Source organism: Lissotriton helveticus, chromosome 8, assembly GCF_964261635.1.
Source record: "Lissotriton helveticus chromosome 8, aLisHel1.1, whole genome shotgun sequence".
In the NCBI taxonomy this organism is placed as follows: domain Eukaryota; kingdom Metazoa; phylum Chordata; class Amphibia; order Caudata; family Salamandridae; genus Lissotriton; species Lissotriton helveticus.
In genome coordinates this window covers 1469248364-1469268449 of record NC_136069.1, presented here as the reverse complement: position 1 = coordinate 1469268449, position 20086 = coordinate 1469248364, and the positions used below count along the sequence as shown (strand labels likewise).

The window sequence follows — 20086 nt, the reverse complement described above, 5'->3', positions numbered from 1 at the left end:
GTGGTTGGTATCAAACACCTCTTCTTAATAAATACACACTGATGCCAGTTTCGGATTTATTATACCATGCACCCAGAGGGCACCTTAGTGGTACCCCTTAAACCTACCAGGGTTCTAGTGTGCTGGCTGGCTGAACTATTCCAGCCTCCATGTCTCTGGCAAGTTTGGAGACACCAGGCCCTCCAGGAGTCACCCAGCACCAATACCCTGGGTACCGGAGCATTTGCCACAACCAAGGACTGTTATGTTTCCAGTCCAAACACCACACATGCCAAAGTCAACCTGCTGCGAGGAACTTCTGGATCACTACTGCCAACATTGAGAGTGCACCTGCTGTCCTGTTTTTTCACCGTCTCGAGGTTATCAAAGCCAAGTGAGAGCTCTAACGACAGCGACCCACTGGCCAAAACACCTCTGCAACCGTGCTCGCCATCCCGGGTTCACAGAAACCAACCCTATCACTGTGCTCAAGAGGTGCTCAAGAGACGCTCAAGAGACCCTCAAGAGCCGAGCCCTCCTTACCCCCCCTTTGGGTTCTTCCAGACTTGTCCCCAAGTCCTTGCTTTCAGACTCTGTTTTGTGACTGGTCCCTTCAAAACTTTACAGCGTAGTGCTCGTGGCTACAACACAACAAGCATTTCTGCACCCAAGCACCCTAGGGCAGTGCAACCCGAACGGTTGGTGGTTTCTTGGACCCTGTGCCCTAAGCACCTTAAACCCTAAAGGATACCTTCTACAGTCTTTTGCAAGTATACCTATGCAGTGCATGACTTTCTCCCACAGGATAAGATTACCGCGTTCGAGGCTCATGCCCCAAATCTGACAGCTGTGATTTTCTACTGTCTTTACCAGTAAAAATCTATGATGTCTAAAGTACTTACCAGATTCTGATAATCTTGGGGTCTAAAATTATATATAAATCTGTATTATTATTTTTAATTAGTCTCAAGTTTCTTTTTGAGCGTGTCTCTCATTTATTGACTCTGTGTGTATAACAAATGCTTAACACTACCCTCTGATAAGCCTCAGCTCCTCGACGACAGTACGGCAAATGGAGCACTTTTTAAAATTAATTTAAGCCCTGTAAACCAGTCAGGGTCATCTGTACTTTTTGCCTGGAGTGCCCTTACACTGGCACTATCACAAAAAGCCAGCTTCCTACAGAATAAACCTTGTTCTTCTAGTCACCTTTGGAAGTTGTCTTCGTTATACAGCTGAGGCTGGGCTAAACCCATGCCCGCCTGTGGTTGCTGCCAGGACCTCCGGTGTCCTGCTCGCGCTGGGAGCTGTGCGCCCTGTCTCTTCCGCTGGGCTCTGCGCCTAGCTGCTCGCTCCGGTCTGACTCCTGCGCCTCACGACGACATCGGAGGAGGTGGGCGCCCGGCGGTCGTGGAGGCAGAAGAGGCGTGGGACGTGGCGGACTGGCGGAGCGCGGGCGAGCGAGGGCTTCCCCGCCTTGGCTGATCGCTGCGGGCTGAGTCCAGCGCATCCTGCCCTGCCTGGTGAGCTGTGTGCCTGGCTGCTCGTCCTCCGCCTGCAGCCACCGTCTGGACACTGGAGGAAGCTGGCGCCTTGCTGTCGGGGGGGGGCTCGCCGTTCTCGCGTGCGCTCACATTTTTGATGTGCTGCACAATTATAATACACATGAGCAGAGGCGGCCCCCTTCGGCCGATATGGGCGCCACTGCCACCGTGATCTGCAAACGCTGGCAAAGATCGTCTTTGCCCCTGAGGCTGGGACTGCTGAGCACATGCTGAAGTGAAGACTGGAAAAGGTATTTACTTTGCCCCACTCGTTTTTGCTGGATAAGGTACTTAATTTGCCCCACTCGTTTTTGTCTTGAAAAAAAAAACTCTTTTGTTCAAAATGGCCGGGGCCATAAACTGAGCACTTAATCCCCTCCTGTACCGCCTGAACCCACGAGGCCCCTCAGCAGCTCCACTTAAGATAACAAAACTGAGATAAGACTCCCCATGGCATGCAAGATCCTGAGCCAGCCGGAATAGAATCTGAAACTGCTCTTCCCTGCTCTAAAAACAGCAACAACTAAAAGAGGACTAATGATTCGATCCCCCCCCTACTTGGCGGCCATTTTTAGACTACTCTTTCTCTCTTTGGCAGCCATCATGGACTAGTCTTTCTGACTACTGTTTACTATCGGTACCACAGACTTTACATAGCTCTGTATTTAAATCTTTGTGTGTTAAGTGTCTGCCTTTTACTGCAGTATTATATTACTATTGGTATTTTTACACTTTATATAACCTACACCCATTTTCCCTTTTCCTCACCGACAATGCACTGATTGCTACCTCATATTCTACCGGTTGCTCACTAGTGTCATATTTGTTTATTGCAGTCATTTGTTTGCACCTATATTGGTTCTAGTAATTCATTAGTATTTTATCCCTATTTGTATACTGTATATGTTGTAAGCTGCACCCATCTCACTTTTATCCCTATTATTCACTGATCGCTACCTCATTTATTTGGTTCAGTCTTGTAAGCTGCTCCCATCTCACTTTATCACTATGATGCACTGATTACTACCTCATTTATTTCGTTTAGTCTTGTAAGCTGCACCCATTCACTTTCTATTCCTGGATTACACCGATGCTACCTCTTACATTCTGATGTGTCAATTTGGCTCCATTTAACTGATTGCTAACTCTCATACATTGTACATTTTGTAAGCTGCACCTGCGCACTGTTTGTTCCTGGATTGCACCGACTGCTACCTCTTATATTTTCTGCCTACTTTTGGCCACTCACTAGTGTCACTCCTGTGCTTTGTAACCAACGGTTGATAGTTGTTCTTTGCATATGTGTATTATTATCGTTCTTCCTCCCACACCCACCGTTACAGCCATCCTAACATGGATCTCATCGGCAAGCACACATATAGAATCAACTACCCTTCCACTCTCACCAAAAAAGCCGCTAAACGCTTTAAACACAACTTCATGAGGTCGCACCCTGAAACCCCCTTTGCCGACACCTACTTCTCACCGGGCAATGGAGCCCTGAACATTGATATCATCTTCCACACCTCACGCAGAGCTCAATGGAGAAAAGCGTTCCTAACACTACTCACCGTCTCCACCACCAGGAAAACCGCTCATGGCCTAACTCTCTCTATCACACCTTCCCAACTCTTCCCTGGCAGAACCACCATTACTATCTACAATAACGGGATTGTCCTAATTCAATCCACAGACAAGAACCTGGAACTACTAGACAACCTGTTCCCCAAGTTCAAAGAGCACCTTTCCAAGCTGCGGACCTCCACCCATAACTCCTCCAGCACTATCACTCCTGACGTCGCAGCCCCCACCCACAACCCTTCTAACATAGCTCAGCAGCGGATCCACACGCACCTCACCTCTACCCCCAGCACCCTAGTCAATAGCCCACCTGCTGTTACCACCCTACGCTCCCCAAGCGCGGTCACAAATATCTCCCCCTCATACACTAGCCGCCCCTCTAACACTATCCCCTTGATCCCCACTCATATCACTCCCATTCCTCTCTCCCCTGACATAACAACTCCCACCCACAACCCCTCTTACCTAGATCCGCACCGGAACGACACACATAACGACAAATCCCACCCTTTGTTCCCCCCCACTCTCAGTCCCCACGTGAGAACACTCCCCCCATACATCCTCGATACCCCCACATCCTCGATACCCCCACGCTCCCTTCCCCCCACCTTACACCCCCCATGAACGCCTCTGAACACACCACCGTCCGGAGCTTATCTCCCCCCCCTTCACCCCCTGCGACAGATCCTTCTCCCTCCCCTGCTCCACCCTCCCAACTAGACCCACAGAACATACCACCTCCCTTACCGTAGCATCCCCCCCTCTCTCCCCTCCCATTCTCAGCCCCCACTACCTTCCTGCCACCCCCGTTGTCTTCAGCCTTCACTCACTCTTCAATTCATCGGTACCGTCTCCCACCGACGTCTCTACCTATGCCTCCCACCTTCCCCCTACCTCACCCACACCCCTCTCCCACAAATTCTCCCACACATCGAATGCCATCCCACCCAATATCACCGTAGAACCCTCCAATAACGCTAGCATATCCCCCCCCTCGGTACCCTGCTCGCTTTCCAGCTCACTACTCAACCACTCGCCAACGGCTCTCATCACCAACCCCATCCCCAATACACCTCTGGACTTGACTTTATCCACCCTCCAACAAGTCAAAGAGGATCTCCTACAAGTCAAAAAAGATCTCCACGCAATCAAAGAACTTCTCTTCTCACAGCCCAGTCAACCTCCCACCATTCCACCACCCTACAAACGACGCACCCTCCCCACATACCTTCGCCTTCAACGACCCCCGCGCTGGCCGACTATCCCCGCTCGCAATAGCTCCCACCGCCCCCGTCGTGTCCTCAACTCCCTGTCGGACCGCGACTTATGCTCCCTCCTTCGCTCTTATGGCCCAGGTTCGGTAAAACACATAGCCATCACACACATCCCCATACCCACAATTCTCACAAATCCCCTGAGGCTCCCAACCCTTAGCAACAGAGGTTCCATCCCTAACAACCTCAGAAAAGTCCCCCTCTCTCTAGAAGGCTCGACCACTCTTCTCACTCCCAAACTCAAATGCATCCTACTCAATTGCAGATCGGCCCAGAGACACTCCTCCGACATCGCTGATCTCGTCTCAACAATGGGTCTGGACCTAGCCATTCTGACTGAAACGTGGCTTACTGAAGCCTCTACACCGATAATGGACATACTAGTCCCCCCAATTATCACATCATTAGACTGGACAAGCCTCCTGGCAAGACGGGCGGGGGAATTGCATGCATTTTTAGGAGCAACCTCTCCGTTACTAAAGCCACCTCCCCCTCCCTTACTTCCTGTGAACTCCTCTGCCTCGATATCACCAGCGAGGGCAAACAAGTTTGTGCTTTACATCTCATCTATCACCCGCCTGGTGACAACCTCACATTCACTCAACAATTCATGGACACGATCACATCCAATGCCGGTCGGCAGACCACCCAAGTCTACCTGGGTGACTTTAATCTCCACTGGAACGATCAGAAAGACGCAGTGGTGAATAGTCTCAAAACTTTCCTTAATGCGCTTGACCTCACCCAAATATGAGATAGACCAACACACGACAAAGGCTCGATACTCGATCTCATCATCGCCGAAGAGGACTACCCAACTGGAGGCGATCCAACCCTGTGACTGGTCAGACCACCACATTATCACCTTCTTTATCAACGAAAAAGTTAAACTTAACCCGGCTCAACCTACCAAATCCAAGACCTGGAAAAGGGACATGAAGAATCTTAACCCCAATACCCTGCCTCCCCACATCGGCAGTCTCCTCCTTCCCCCTTCAGGTGCCTCGGATGTTCTATCACTGACCAATCACTACCTTGACTCTATGAATTCAATAGTTAACGAAGTCGCCCCATTGCAACTGAAGAGAGTCTCCACCAAGATCTCTAACCCTTGGTATGACGGCAGACTCAATGATGACAGGCGTGCTATGCGAATGGCAGAGCGCACCTGGAGATCTGACCCCTCATCACTGCATCTCAAAACGCTTAAGAACAAGAGAAATGCCTACTTAAGGAAAATAAAGCGCGCAAAGTCTGACTTCTTTAGCCGCCAGCTGGACCAAGCTAAAAACAGGCCAAAAAAGCTGTTCGAACTAATCAAAACTCAAACAAAGACACAACCCTTACAATCAAACAGCACAACAAGCGACACCCCACACTGTGAAGCCTTCTCTGCTTTCTTTAAGCTAAAGACCGACAACATAAGAAATGACCTCATCATGGATGTAAGCCGATTCCCCAGCCACACCAGAATGTCTAACACTCAACCTAAAAATCATGCATCATGGTTGTCCTTGGACACCTACTCGGAAGAAGCAATACACAAACTGCTCTGCACCTTGAAGCCCTCTAATCACCTCATAGACCCCCCACCTGCTAATGCTGTAAAAGACTTCATCCCCCTGCTCCTCCCACTTTGGACCAAAATCATCAACAGCTCCCTTCAACAAGGTCTCATCCCAGACTCCCTCAAGGTGGGGCAAGTCACGCCTATTCTCAAGAAACCTACAGCTGACCCGTCTGACCTGAACAATTACCGCCCTATCACCAATATCCCCACCCTGGCCAAACTGCAGGAAAAATGTGTCCAACTCCAACTAACAAAACACATTGATCAATTTGACCTCCTCAACCCTCATCAATCAGGCTTCCGAGCGAAACATAGCACGGAAACAGCTATGACACACATAATTGATGACGCCCTCCAAATCCTTGATCGCAATGAGTCCTGCCTCCTCATCCTTCTTGACCTCTCTTCAGCATTTGACACGGTCAAACACGAGAACTTACTGGAGCTGCTAAGCACTAGAATGGGTCTATCGGGAACTGTTCTCAAATGGTTTACTTCCTTCCTTCATAACCGGTCTCAGAAGTTCAAGATCGACAATGTGCTATCTACACCTGTGCCAGCAGATCTAGGTGTTCCACAAGGATCTTCCCTCTCCCCCACACTGTTCAACCTCGTCATGGAACCGCTCGCCGCCTTGCTCCAAGCATCCAATGTTCAATTCCACATGTACGCCGATGACACACAACTTTACCTAAAGCTACGATCCCTGGAAGATATCAAACTTCTGAATTCCACACTTAGTAACACTCAATCTTGGTTGGCCGATAATCACCTCAAACTAAATGCTCTGAAAACCAAGTTCCTACTCATCTCACCTCCGGCGAAAATTACCAACACCCAAACCTGGCTCAATAACCTAACAGCACTCCATGTCCAACCTACCATCGTGGATTCTGCGAAATCCTTAGGCGTCACACTCGACGCCAAGCTCAACATGCAACAGCACGTTAGCAAAGCCACAAAAGGAGCTAACTTCCAAATCAACACACTGAGGAAACTTAAACCTTTCCTCCCAGCCAAAGACTTCCAAACTGCTGTACAAGCTTTAATCATCCCTCGCATAGACTATGGAATTGTGGCCCTCAGCGGACTCCCGCTATCCACAACAGCACCCCTAAGAGCCTCCCTGAACGCTGCCGCGAGACTCATTACTGGCTCAAGAAAACATTCGCATATATCCCCAGACTTAAAATCTCTAAAAGGGCTGCCTTTTGAAGCCAGAATACAGCTAAAAATTGCCGTTATGACACACTCGGCCGTGCACCACAAGGCACCCAACTACCTCGCTCAAAAGTTGTCTATATCAGGAGGTTCGAGATCCAATAGAAGTACAAAAAATCTACTCCTGAAACCTCGTAGATTCCGGAAAGAAAAAACATACAAGCGCTCCTTCTCAGGAATGGCACCCAGGATCTGGAATGCGCTCCCTCCTGAAACCAGGCTTATCTCCTCCACTGCACTCTTCAAGAAAGAGGTGAAAACCATCCTTCTGGCCAAGATCTCCTGAACTTTATAGGTGTTGGATCAGAGACTCTGCATCGCTTTGTATTATTGATCACCTGATTGTTTCTTGGCACTATATTCTTACTTGATTGTGACACTATTATGCTACTCTCCTACTATCGACCAATATATGATACACTTTAGTTTGTTGAATCACCCTCCTGATGCCCCCACCCCGTGTTCTCTCTATCCTAAGAAATTGGTATAAGCCATCCCTACATCCAAAGTTTACCTCAACTCTATTGTAGCGGGATCAATGACTTGCGCCGTCTTATATTATTTGTTACCTGATAGTATATCGGTATGTTTTCTGTACATTACTGTTATCCTATTATGTTAGTGACTATTATACTGCTCCCATTATGTCTGTTCAGTCCCGTTGCCCCTACCCCTGTCTCTGTGAAGCGCTCTGATATCTGTAAAGATCTTGTTCGCGCTATATAAAACTTTGAATAAATAAATAAACTAAATACACCAGTTCCAGCAAGACAGTCTGGCATAGGTCAACAGCTACGCAAAGGAAACAGCCAAAAGGCAAGGCTGGGGTGAACATCTTTTACCTTAGATAGGGGTTAACTGATCCACCACAGCATATGCACTTTCTGGTGTTGTAGAGAAGTTTTCTGGAAAGCGGTACACAAACTTAGAATGACAACTTAATCTAATAGTAGTTACCAGGAAGATGTTAGGGGCTAATTTTGAATTTGATTAACTACTGCATAGGGCCAGCTGCTCCAGGATTGGACATAAAGTGATCCAGCAGAGTACGCAGGGTTTCCCTTTTACTCAGCGAACTATACACACCAGTGTAGAGGAAGGCTTTCTGGGGAATGGACTAACCCTAAGATTGAGGTATAAACTTAAAACCCATTCTGTCTTTTCCTTTCCCTACTCCCTCCGACTCATCTCAAACCTTCTGACTAATATGAACTCCCAAACATTCTTCTCAATCTTTCATGTGCTAGTTGGGCACACTGTCCCGCGATTTCTTCAAGGCTCAATCTTCAGTATATAGAACTTCTCTTTCGGTGATAATTCCATCCCGAAGGATATGTAAATTTCTAAACCTGTCCGTGTATTAATGGAGGAATGAACCATCACGGCTGTGTTAACCAGTCATCAGTGAAGATTTGTGAACCCCGTGTACGAGGATTGTTCATAACATAAGTCCCAGAACGACTGTCTAGCAAGTATGCTGTGACTATGCCGAGGGCCTCTCAAACAATATACTGGAGCCCAGCCCTGCCCCAAATGAGGGGATTTATCTATTGGTAATCCTGTCCCGGGACACAAGAGCAGTCAGTCTATTTCTCGCTGTGAATACGCTCTCAAGTCAAGACAGAATTATCACCAAAAGAGAAGTTCTATAGACTGAAGATTAGCCTTGAAGAAGTCGCAGGACAGTGTGCCCAACTAGCGACAATACACGTGTTGGGTAATGAATTAGAACAATGAAAGAAAAAAAAGAGAAAAAGAACAATAAAAGAAGAAAATATGATTGTCAACACTGAAATTTAATTATGTGTGGATTGTAATTTTGCGTGTGCTGGGGATTGTGTTTAAGACCTACAAACTATGTTTAAAAGCTCTATATGGAGAGGAGTCAATCCGTGCTCTTGACCAGTGGCAGGATCTGCGACTCACTTACAGGTCCTGAACTGTCAATAACACTGACAGAGGCCTTGCCAGTTCATAGAAAACCAAGAAACAGACCTTTAAAGTGTGAGAGAGACGCGGCAGCGCAGGGAGACATTGCAGGCAGCCAATGGAAGGTGACCGCCAGCATTCTGCCCTGTTGGGCAGGCCATGCTAAAAGGAGGAACCGTGCATTCTGCGCCTGGGCCTGGATCCTCAAGCAACTTGAGCTCATCGCAGACCAAGTTTGCAAACACTGTGTGGGGTGTAGTATATTCTGTGTAGAAACTGTAAATTAATGAATCTGAATCTGCAGGGAGTGGACAGCTCGCCTATTTGAGCGCACAACTGCGTTTCTAGTGGTTATCTGTGACTGATGCGTATTCCATACCATGTGTGGCACTTCATTTTTGTTTGGTCATAACTAAGGGTACATACTGGCACCTCGCTCGGACTGCATGGCGGCGCATAGTCGAGACACTAGTAGGAACCTAGGGGAAGAGGCCCGCAGTAATGCTGTCAGAGTGTTAAGGGGCAATGCGGCTTGAAAGAGCATGCCCTGGGCAGCCCTGCACACTTCTATAGTACAGGGACACAATATGGCAATCCACATGCTTGTGCATTTCCAGATCGAGAATCATTGAAACCACCGCCCACCAAGAGAATTAACTCTGCCATAGTGTGGGGGGGAAATATATATGTTCATATATATGCACTACAAATATATCATTCTTAGATAGATCACACTGTAACACGCTGCCCAGAGCTGTAAAGGCTTCCAAATCTGACCTTGCCTGGACAAGCTTCAGCAGCTGTTCAGAACTACCTTAGAGATCACTTCGCTTTGTCATATGGCCGATAGGGTAATTGTCGACATAGCTAAGTTAGCATGAGCTCTGCTGCCATGACGCTGCTTTTGCACATGTTACTACATTACTTTATTTTGCAAGACTGTTTAAGCCTTTTACTTGAGAACCATCTGCTTTGTGCTTTCTCTATCTGTTCCTGGAGTTTAGTCTGAGCACGGTGCGCAAGGTCGATAAACAATGCCCCTTGTTATTCTGTTCATGTCAGTCCCTCGCAACTAGACATAACATGCTCATACAGCTGCGGTGCTGGAAAACTCGTGCTTTGATATTATGGGGATGCATGGTGGCTTAACACACACTGGGAGAGGGACCTTTCCAGGGAGAAGAGCCATGCGGTTCCTATAATCTAGATATACCATCTAGGCAGTAAGGTATGGGGTCTGCTGACAAAGCCCAGAGATCTTCCATTATATAGTAATAATGCGTCTTCTCGCCAAGGGGAGGGTGGTTAGGCCTTATAGTCCTTTATCCACTGTCTTTATAAGATGACATCTCCATTTATAATATATGGACTTACTACAATGCTGTGTTTTGTTTATGCGTTTTGCTGCTGGTAGTGGCTTGTACACTGTGTTATAGAGCATGATAGTTAAAATAAACCTTATAAACTTTAACAGTGTCTGTCAATTCTTATTGTGGAAAAGTACGAGTGAGTGAGCGAAAGGTAACGTCTTTTTACTGTGATTCCGGAGAGAGTCGGGAGTGTTGTGTTCTGGGGTCTCTAATCATTTGCATCCTCATGATTGTTTAGGAGAGCGAGTGAGAGACTATAGCTAGTTGGTCCTGGGATTGTGGGTACTGAGGCAGTAGAAAGGCTTAGCCCCTATGCACTGAGGTCCCGTATACCTGCACATAGTTATGTGTATGTGCAGAATCCCTACAACAGCTTGTCTTGACTCCATGTTAGTTTGCTTATTTGGTGGTTCATTTTACTTACACAGTATGTCTGTAGTATCATTGGCACAGTGTATACTTGGCGCAGTGTTGATCTTCCACTGCTCTACTGCCCATATTTAGCATCTTGTATGTCTGTAGCATAATTGGCATGGTGCCAATCTTGTATTTCTCTGTTGACCATATTTGGCACAATGTCTCCGTTAGTTCTGCTAGGATGGCATTACTAAATGCATACAGGACCCAGAAACCAGTCACTCAGTGAAGAAACAGGCTGAACGCACCAGTTGGAGACTTGACTTCCTTCTTGCTGGTCAGCAAGCATGCATGGGTACCATTAAAATACATTTCTGTTTCTGAGCAAACTGCTGAGCCTGGTGAGTTGCTTTCTTTTGTTCCTGGGTGCAAATAGTATTTATTTCTCTAGCACATACCCTTTGAAGGAAATCAGGGCAGTCAATTTTGAGACAATGTGTCAACTATGGTGATATAGTTGAGTGTTAAAACTGTCTGTGATGATGTTTTGGATATGAACCTGAAATCTCTTCCTGACAACAAATGGGACTGTAGCCACTGCAAGTCTCTAATATGGTTAGAAATGGAATGATGCCTCAGTATCCACATAAGAAGATGGGCCGCGGCATTTTGGATGATTTGTAAACATCTCATAACATTAACACTTTACATCAAACATTTGCTTGGGCTGCCTGTCATCTTGTTTGATCGGTGGACCCCTGATGATAGTACACAGTAGAGCGCTTGGCCCCAGGCAATGCCCTCAGAAGTGATCTAATGACCAATATTACTAGATAATCGTCCAACAACCTCTGCAGATAGTTTGGGGCCCTCACCACACCTCAGCTGCCAGGGTCATCAGACAGGCCCAGAAATGTTTTGTGCAGGGTGATGTTTCAGATTTGCAGCATGATCTCAAGAATCTCTCAACCACAACACGCAACCCAGAGGGCAATGCTTTACACGGATGGGACCGCAGATGTATTTTGCAGATACTGTGAATTCCGGATCAGGCACTAAAACACGGAAGTCAGTCTAAAAGGGACCCTTCCACTCCCCACGTCTACACACAGTTGTGATGGTAGGGGGCACATGAAGAATCAGTCCTTATTCCATACTATGGCACGTGGAGGCAAGCACTCCAAGTGGACCCAGGGGCCTCTCAAAGGCAAACCTACCTGCCCTATAAGGGACAGTCCCTCACCAAGCCTCAAGTCAACGACTGAGTCGGGTCTCATAGTGGGGAGGGCCAGATATCCACATTCCCCAGGGCATTTCTTTCCCACAAGTGTGCCCCAGTAATACTGTGAGTTGCACAACTTTCACATGCTGGTCACACGGACACATCTGCTAATCCTAGCTCTTGCCCTGTGGGACCATGGGCCCCAATCTGATACCAACAAGGGACCCATACAGAGCTTCGGGAGGTGGCCTGGTATTGCTGTGTTGGGCCCAGCCAAACCAAGAACTCACACCTTGGAGCAGATTGCCTTGCTCAGTGGCGTACCTGCTGGTTAATTCCATCTCCAGTTATGTGGTGGGTCATCAGGCTGATGTGCACACACCCATCCAGTGTGAAAGGGCTTTTGATGCCCTAGATGTATGCCAAAATGTTTCCTTGGCCAGAGAAGCCTTATAAGTGTGTGGTAATTTCTCTTCATGATCTCACTTTTGTTTTTAAAGGGGCAAATCTTTTGGGAGCTCTTTCCATGTCAGGAGACTTACATGAAGAAGAGTGGGAATCCTTTAGTGTATGCCTGCAGGCTTTGGTCAAAAATAGCTTGTCACCTGCTCCCCAATGGTCTCCAGATGCATTATGTAAGAGGATTGGCAGGCCAAGGGGTCATGATTGAACATCACATCCAGATGTTATGCAAGTCTGACACAGATATATTCCTTTGGCACCCTCAACAGGATTTAAACAATTCAATGTTAGGAAGCATCTGACCTAGTGACTCTCAAAAGCAGACATATTCTGTAAAACACTGAGAGGCCTGAACCACTTCGCAGAGGTGCTAAAAAATGTGGGTGATGCCAGTGTGTGATTGGTGCCTAATAAACACTGAGTTTGTCACAGCTGGCAGCAGAGTCAGGGCTGAAGCAGCATGGCGCTATCTGGTAACACAGAAGAACTGTTAGAGGAAAATTCTTCTGAACTGGGAGAAAATGAATTATTCGTCGGAATGAATGGTAGTCCACCACAAGTAATAAAGTCACTAACTTGTTATGTCCCGTCAAAGCTTCCAGTAATTTCAACCTGCGCTCAACACGTTGGCTAGGGCACGGAGCAGACAGGCTTTACTAGAGAAAATGTGTAAAGCATGTAGAAGTACCAAAACAGTTAAAAAGTCATGAACGCAACACAATACAATTCCCACTCCAATTTAGTAAAAGGACAAAAATGGCAACATTCCAATAAGGGGAACCAGAGATATGAATTTTCAAAGGTTTCAGGGAAAATAGCACCAAAAAGCATAAAAGCACCAATGGTTGTCAGTGGTCACAGAAGACTGGGACCTAGGCATTATTTCAGGCCAGCAGCAATGGAGCGGAGGTAGTATATGCTATCTAGGTGTGAACCAGTCGAAGGTTTTACCTTTGGACTTAGCCTTTTATCTGCAAGTCAAAATCCTTCAGCGGGCAAGGGAGCACGCTGTATCTGAGGAAGTTAACACAAAGTCGCATAGGTGTTGGATGTGGTCACGCTGAAGTGGTTGGTTTTGGGCTGGAAAAGCTCAGATCAGTAGCAATTCAAATTTCATGCCCATGGACGTCCTCTTGCTGGTTGGAAACTTTTGGGCCATTACCCAGTCAAGATTTTTACCTTTGGATTTAGTTTCTTTTTTGGAACTCAGACTCCTTCAGTTGGGCGAGGCTGTAGCTGTATCTGATGTTGAGTTTCTTCAGGCCGGTCACGTTCAAGGGCCCTATGAATCTGATTTGCTGATGTGGAGAAACTCAAGCGGTACAAAAGGGGGTGGTGATGGACGGAGCATCTGAATCAATCAAACACTCACACCCAGTCAAAAGATCTGGGTTTAATCCATCACCGTTCTTTAGCCCACTCTGCCACCCCAGTTCAGACATGGCTATATGCAAATCAGTCTGACCCAGTGCCTCATGGGAACAGTCCAGCCCGAACTGCCAAGCCATGTCTTCCCTGGACCGGAAACAAGCTTCCGAGGACCGATTTCTGGCATTCCAGCCGTCTTAAGCCCAGCTTGCTTGAATCCAGTGGCAAAGTGAGCAAGGGACTCACGTCTGAGCATACCCTGCCACACTTATGGTGGCCGAAAGCGGTACAAAAGGGGGTGGTGATGGACGGAGCATCTGAATCAATCAAACACTCACACCCAGTCAAAAGATCTGGGTTTAAGCCATCACCGTTCTTTAGCCCACTCTGCCACCCCAGTTCAGACATGGCTATATGCAAATCAGTCTGACCCTGTGCCTCATGGGAACAGTCCAGCCCGAACTGCCAAGCCATGTCTTCCCTGGACCGGAAACAAGCTTCCGAGGACCGGTTTCTGGCATTCCAAACGTCTTCAGCCCGGCTTGCTTGAATCCAGTGGCAAAGTGAGCAAGGGACTCACGTCTGAGCATACCCTGCCACACTTATGGTGGCCGAAAGCGGTACAAAAGGGGGTGGTGATGGACGGAGCATCTGAATCAATCAAACACTCACACCCAGTCAAAAGATCTGGGTTTAATCCATCACCGTTCTTTAGCCCACTCCGACTGGGGGTGAGTGTTTGATTTGCTCAAACGCTCCGTCCATCATCCCCTTTTGTATTGCTTTGTTCACACTAAGTGTGGCAGGGTATGCTCAGACGTGAGTCCCTTGCTCACTTGGCCACTGGATTCAAGATAGCCTGGCTGATGAGGATTATGAATCCGAAACCGGTCCCAGGATGCTTGTTTCCGGTCCATGGAAGACATGGCTTGGCAGTTCGGGCTGGACTGTTCCCATGAGGCACAGGGTCAGACTGATTTGCATATGGCCATGTCTGAAATGGGGTGGCTGAGTGGGCTAAAGAATGGTGATGGATTAAACCCAGATCAGTTGACTGGGGGTGAGTGTTTGATTTGCTCAAACGCTCCGTCCATCATCCCCTTTTGTATCGTGGAGAAACTCAAGAGCATGAGGAATGCATGTTCTTGTCCTGGTGGTCTGGAAGTCCAAAATTACTCCAAGCCCCTGTTTTTTTAGCGGTGGTATGAAAAGTCCAGTTTGCCACAAACAAGGGTCCTAGGACATCAGGAAAGCACCGGGGGAGGGAGGGGGTTAAGGCTCACTCCAGCAGAGGCCATCAGTAGGGTCAAGGTCAGGCCCTTCAGCAAAAAGGCATCTTGCAGCTTTTGCCACACAGGAGGTCAGCCTGCTGACCCCTGGAGTCCATTTCTTTCACCTAGGTGAGTCCAGTCCTTCAGGGCTCCTCTCATCTCAGAGCCAACAGGGCCAGTCTTCTGTAGGTCCAGAAGGTATTCTGAAGAAGGGGCCTCAGTATGACACATTTACACCTGGTTCTAGCTAGTAGGTTGGGATGACTCCTGTCCCCTCCGTAACTAATGGGGAAAAAGGTTCTCAGGGGTAACTCCACCCACTTTTTCAGCAGTTCTTGTTTGCATTCCTGCAAACAGTGCCCCTCACTCTCAAAATCCAAGATGGCGAACTCCTTTTCCCCTTGTTCAGAGCCTGGGGGTCTACCCAGAGATGTGACCAGGATATTGTGCAGTCATCCTTCTCTGTGAACACTTCAAATAAATTTTATAGGCAGCTGTCTACTGCTGGGTTTGGTACCTGCCTGAATAGTAGGACAAAGGCTAGAGCCTTTCCAAGTGTCACCTAACATTTGCTTGTGACAGGGCAGTCTCCTTTGAAATATATCAAGTTCTTGGGGTACACCTTAACTGGCCCAGCAAGAGAAAATACCTCTCTACTCTAAGCCATTGTCTCTGTTCTCTGGGTACTTTTCACACCTCATCAGGGCTAATCACTCACTGGGCTTCTGCAGGATAGCTAATACAAATTAGCCCTAGGAACACCAGGCTGAGAAAAGGTAACTTTCTAAAAGGTACTTTTTCTTAATATTTATTAAAAACCTGACTTCTTCACGGAGTTGGGATATTAATAAATATTAAAAGGAGTTCTTAATCATATTTCTAGCTGGTCCCAATCTAGAGATGGCAAAATTCATAATGAATCTTGCTTCCCTCATTGTTCTCTGTGCACCAGCCAGACCCTTCTTATAGTGAAAATTGCTTTTGGATACTAGTCGCTGTAAGGACATGTTAACTTTGAATATCTGCATGCCCTACTTTTAAATACCATGCACCATCCTTGTGGGCTGCTAGACTTACATAGGATTCCCATTACTATTTAGAAGGAACTTTTCCTTTTGTCAAAAGGATTTATTTTTAGACTACAAGTTTTTAAACTGCAGAAGTGATGCTACAAAGGTAGGCCTGAAGCCATGTTTTCCTTTGCCATACTAGTCGATAGCACAATAAGTGCTGCAGTCCAGAGGTGACATTTAACTTTTCATGCCATAGGTGTATCTCTGGGCCATATACTATGGCCTTATGCAAAAGGTAAATAAGCCAATCAGAAATTAGCCAGTTGCTACGTTTTAAGGTTCAGGGCACATACATTGGGGTACTGGACAGCAGTGCCCAAATGTACAGTCAAAACCCAGCATTAAAATTCACTAAATAAATGGGGGTGACTATGCAAAAAGGACCATTTTTCCCAGAGCAGTTTAGCGATTGGAAGATATTCATGTGGAGAGGAATCTCTGGGAAGATGTATTCATCAGAAAAGTGAAACAAAAACTCCATGGTGTAAAAAAAGTGCTAAGGGTTGTTTTCTGGTCTAGAGGCCAGGACACTATCACCATAGAAACAGGCATATTTGGAAATAAGACAGTTAAAGAAAAGCAGTTGAAGGTCGGTCAGTTTTCAGAATAAAGGAACGAGCCAGCAGTGAGACGTGAACCCCAGTTTGCCCTTAATTATGTACAAGACGCAGATAACAAACTTATTGAAGAATGTATGATATGGGATATATTTGAGAATAGAAAGACATAAAAAAAATAGTGCAGCTGAGAAGGTAAGAAGCAGAGGTGCCTATTATGTATGGGAAGATACATGGAATATGAATTAACAATGTTACTGTGGGGCTATGTATGCATATATTATTTATTTTCGAGACAGGCAGTGTAAACACGATTCATCATGTACAAGTGTCCTGGTACTAATGTGCGTGAGTGTCCAAAGGGACTATATAACTATATGAAAATATTGTAACGGTCGCACTGTTGTAGTTCTTCTTAAAAACAAACATGTATTTTGCCTTCCAGGAAGCTGTGAATTTCCTTCTGTGATGCTGGTGTACCTGAACCCTGACCTTGACGAGAAGAATATTTTAACATCTGGTACAACGCATGGCAACTCTGCTACTTGCCACAGTTTGAGCTGAGAGTAAAGACTGTGTGTTAAATAAAGATTATAACAAAAGTCTTATAGCGTGAGTTTGCATTGGCAGAACTTATATCGGTCTTGCGGACAGTTTACGTGGAGCCAACATGGAATGTTGTACACTAGGATGGGAAAGGCTAATATGCTAACATGTTTCATACGGTTATGATGAACTTTTTAGGTGCATTCTAGTAAAACATTCCCCTTTCTTTGCATGATTAAAGAATGTTCATGCTATTAGATACATATTATAATCACCAGCTTGGGGAGCATTGAGGAGCCACTGTGCACAAACCCAACTCCCTTTTCTCCATCCTAGAAAAACAAAAAAAAGATTGGCGTAATGCTTGAATTAATCTCAGCCACTTATAATTACTTGGGCCACATTTCAGTCAATCTTCTTTTTGGTCACTGTGCCACTCTATTCACAGACGAGCCACATGCAAATCAGAATTTTTCCAGTTCTAGGGGGGAACAGTCCAGCCCGAACTGCAAGGCTTGGTCCCCTACAGAGGGAAACTCAAACAACCCCAGACTGATTTGGGCATTTTTGTGTCTCATTTGTGATGTGCAACTGGAGTTCAAAGGCACAAAAAGAATGGAGTAGGGTGACCATGGCCTCCTGCGTGTGTTGAAATTTAAAGTGGATAAAACATTATCTGTTGTGCACACTAAAAGTAAGTTTGTAGGGATGGGTGTTTCATGTGTTATTACAATAAGGGAGAATTTACTTACATGACCTAACTTATTTGATACATTATCTTTGCTTCTCCTTACTTCCAGAGACACTAATGCTATAAGAAGTCAAAATCTGTTATCCATAAAGAACAACAGGGGCCACCTTTGTCTGTACACCTTTATAAATTCTAATTAAACATATTTAAGGGATCTACAATTAACGATGTCCTACTTGTTAATGCACTCAATTATGGTAATTGATCTATGCTTATCATTGAATTTGTGTAGGAAGGAGTGGGAAAAAAATTGGTGAAGCCAATTCTGAATTATGTATCCCTGAATGGAGATACATTAAAAAAGTGTATTAATACTTTCTGACGAAGGCCACTTACAATATCTAGATTCCTGGAGAGGTTTGGTGGTCGGGATGCCCAAGGTGAGCAAACAGAGTATGCTGGGCTCAAATGGAATAACTCTTAACCAGAGCTTCACTTCATACTTTGTAGACCTATGGCTATGATTTACCTTGGAGCAGATGTACGAGATACTTACCTTCAGTAACGATGTATCTGGTAGAGACGATTCTAGCCGCAGATTCCTTCACGTAGAATTGGTGATGAGTAGTGTCAACACTACAGTATCGAAGGCAGGGAAAGAAGAAATAACAAAAACGAGCACAGCCTTGAGCAGCCACCCTGCCAGTATGTAGACATGTCCCTCCCTTGAGACAAAGACATATGCAAAACATCATGACTACAAGTAGCAGGACTACAACCCCAACCATGAGACAATGAAGGAGAGCCAGTTTCAAGACAAACAGGAACAACAAACCTCCAAGCAACCTCAGCACAGAGGGTGACCACCCCCCCAGAGGACCCCAGCCCACAGGATAGCAGAGGGGGCAGAACCCTTAGGAGGAAGAAAAGGGGAAGGGAGAGGAGGGAAGAGAATTAGAGGCAAGCCCCCAATCCTGGAGCAACCAGAGCAGAGGGGCACCCTTTAAACCCATCCACCAATGCCCCAAGAAAAGGAAGGGACAAGCAACAAGACGGATCAGCCTGCCAAAGAGCGAAAGAATGCACTCACAGAAGACAGCCCCCCCACCGGGAGGCGAGTGCAGAAGACCAAACCAAAAGTCCTCGCAGAACGGGGAAGGGTGGGCCGTGAAGGAATCTGTGGCTAGAATCGTCTCTACCAGATACATCGTTACCGAAGGTAAGTAACTCGTACATCTGATAGAGACTACTAGCCGCAGATTCCTTTACATAGAATAGATAACATAGCCATACCCGCGGGGAAGGAGGGTCTGCAAAAGGACCCGACCAGCCTGGACATAACAGAGGGTCCCACAGGGGACTAGTCCAACAGACAGGGCGAGGAACCTCCAGGGAAAGGGAACCCCTACAAGCAGAACACCACCGTCCCAAAGAGGGCTGTAGGAAGAAGAAATGAACGAAGAAGATGCCAGTTCACACTCAAAGGAAACAAGGGCAAGGCACGGGGAGGCCGAAGTACTGCACACCACTACAAGGCAACAGAACCTCCATCCAAGGCCAAGGCAAGGAAGAGGAAGAGGAAGAAGATCAAAAGAATGGCGCCAACAGCAAGAAGCAGTCGAAAGCAGGAAGAGTAGTCCGAGGCACCCAGAAAGATAGGGAAGGCTGCACCTTGAAAGAGGGAGAAGTACAAAAATCATCTCAGCCTCCAGGACTGAAAACATAAGGGTGAAGAAAATACCCGGACACCTCAGAGAGGGGTCCACACACATGACCCAAAAAGAAGCAGAGCCAGGACGCCAGGCCACAGACAGCAGGTCAGACCTGGCGAACAGCGCAGCGGTCCTGGAGAGGGACACTCCGGGTCGCCACCAAGGCATTCCAACCCAGTAATAAGGGAATTGCACCAGCAATGTACATAACGCCATGGAGATAAGAGGCCCGAGGGCAACCACAACTCCCCAGCACAGAACAAGCTATATAACAGCTACCACTACCCCACATGGGGTATGTTAAGTCCCAAGACATGGGAACTCTCTGAGGAAGAAACTTCTGGAGAAGAGACACCAAA

General features: G+C 46.7%; 1 long non-coding RNA gene across 1 annotated transcript in view; it reads left to right on the top strand.

The window, feature by feature from the left end:
- Positions 1-17383, top strand: part of LOC144773418 (uncharacterized) — a 60638-nt gene extending 43255 nt beyond the window's left edge. The window contains exon 3 of the long non-coding RNA XR_013599973.1: positions 17224-17383. This is a non-coding gene — a long non-coding RNA (uncharacterized LOC144773418). The remainder of the gene's footprint in view (positions 1-17223) is intronic.
- Positions 17384-20086: the final 2703 nt, after the last annotated feature.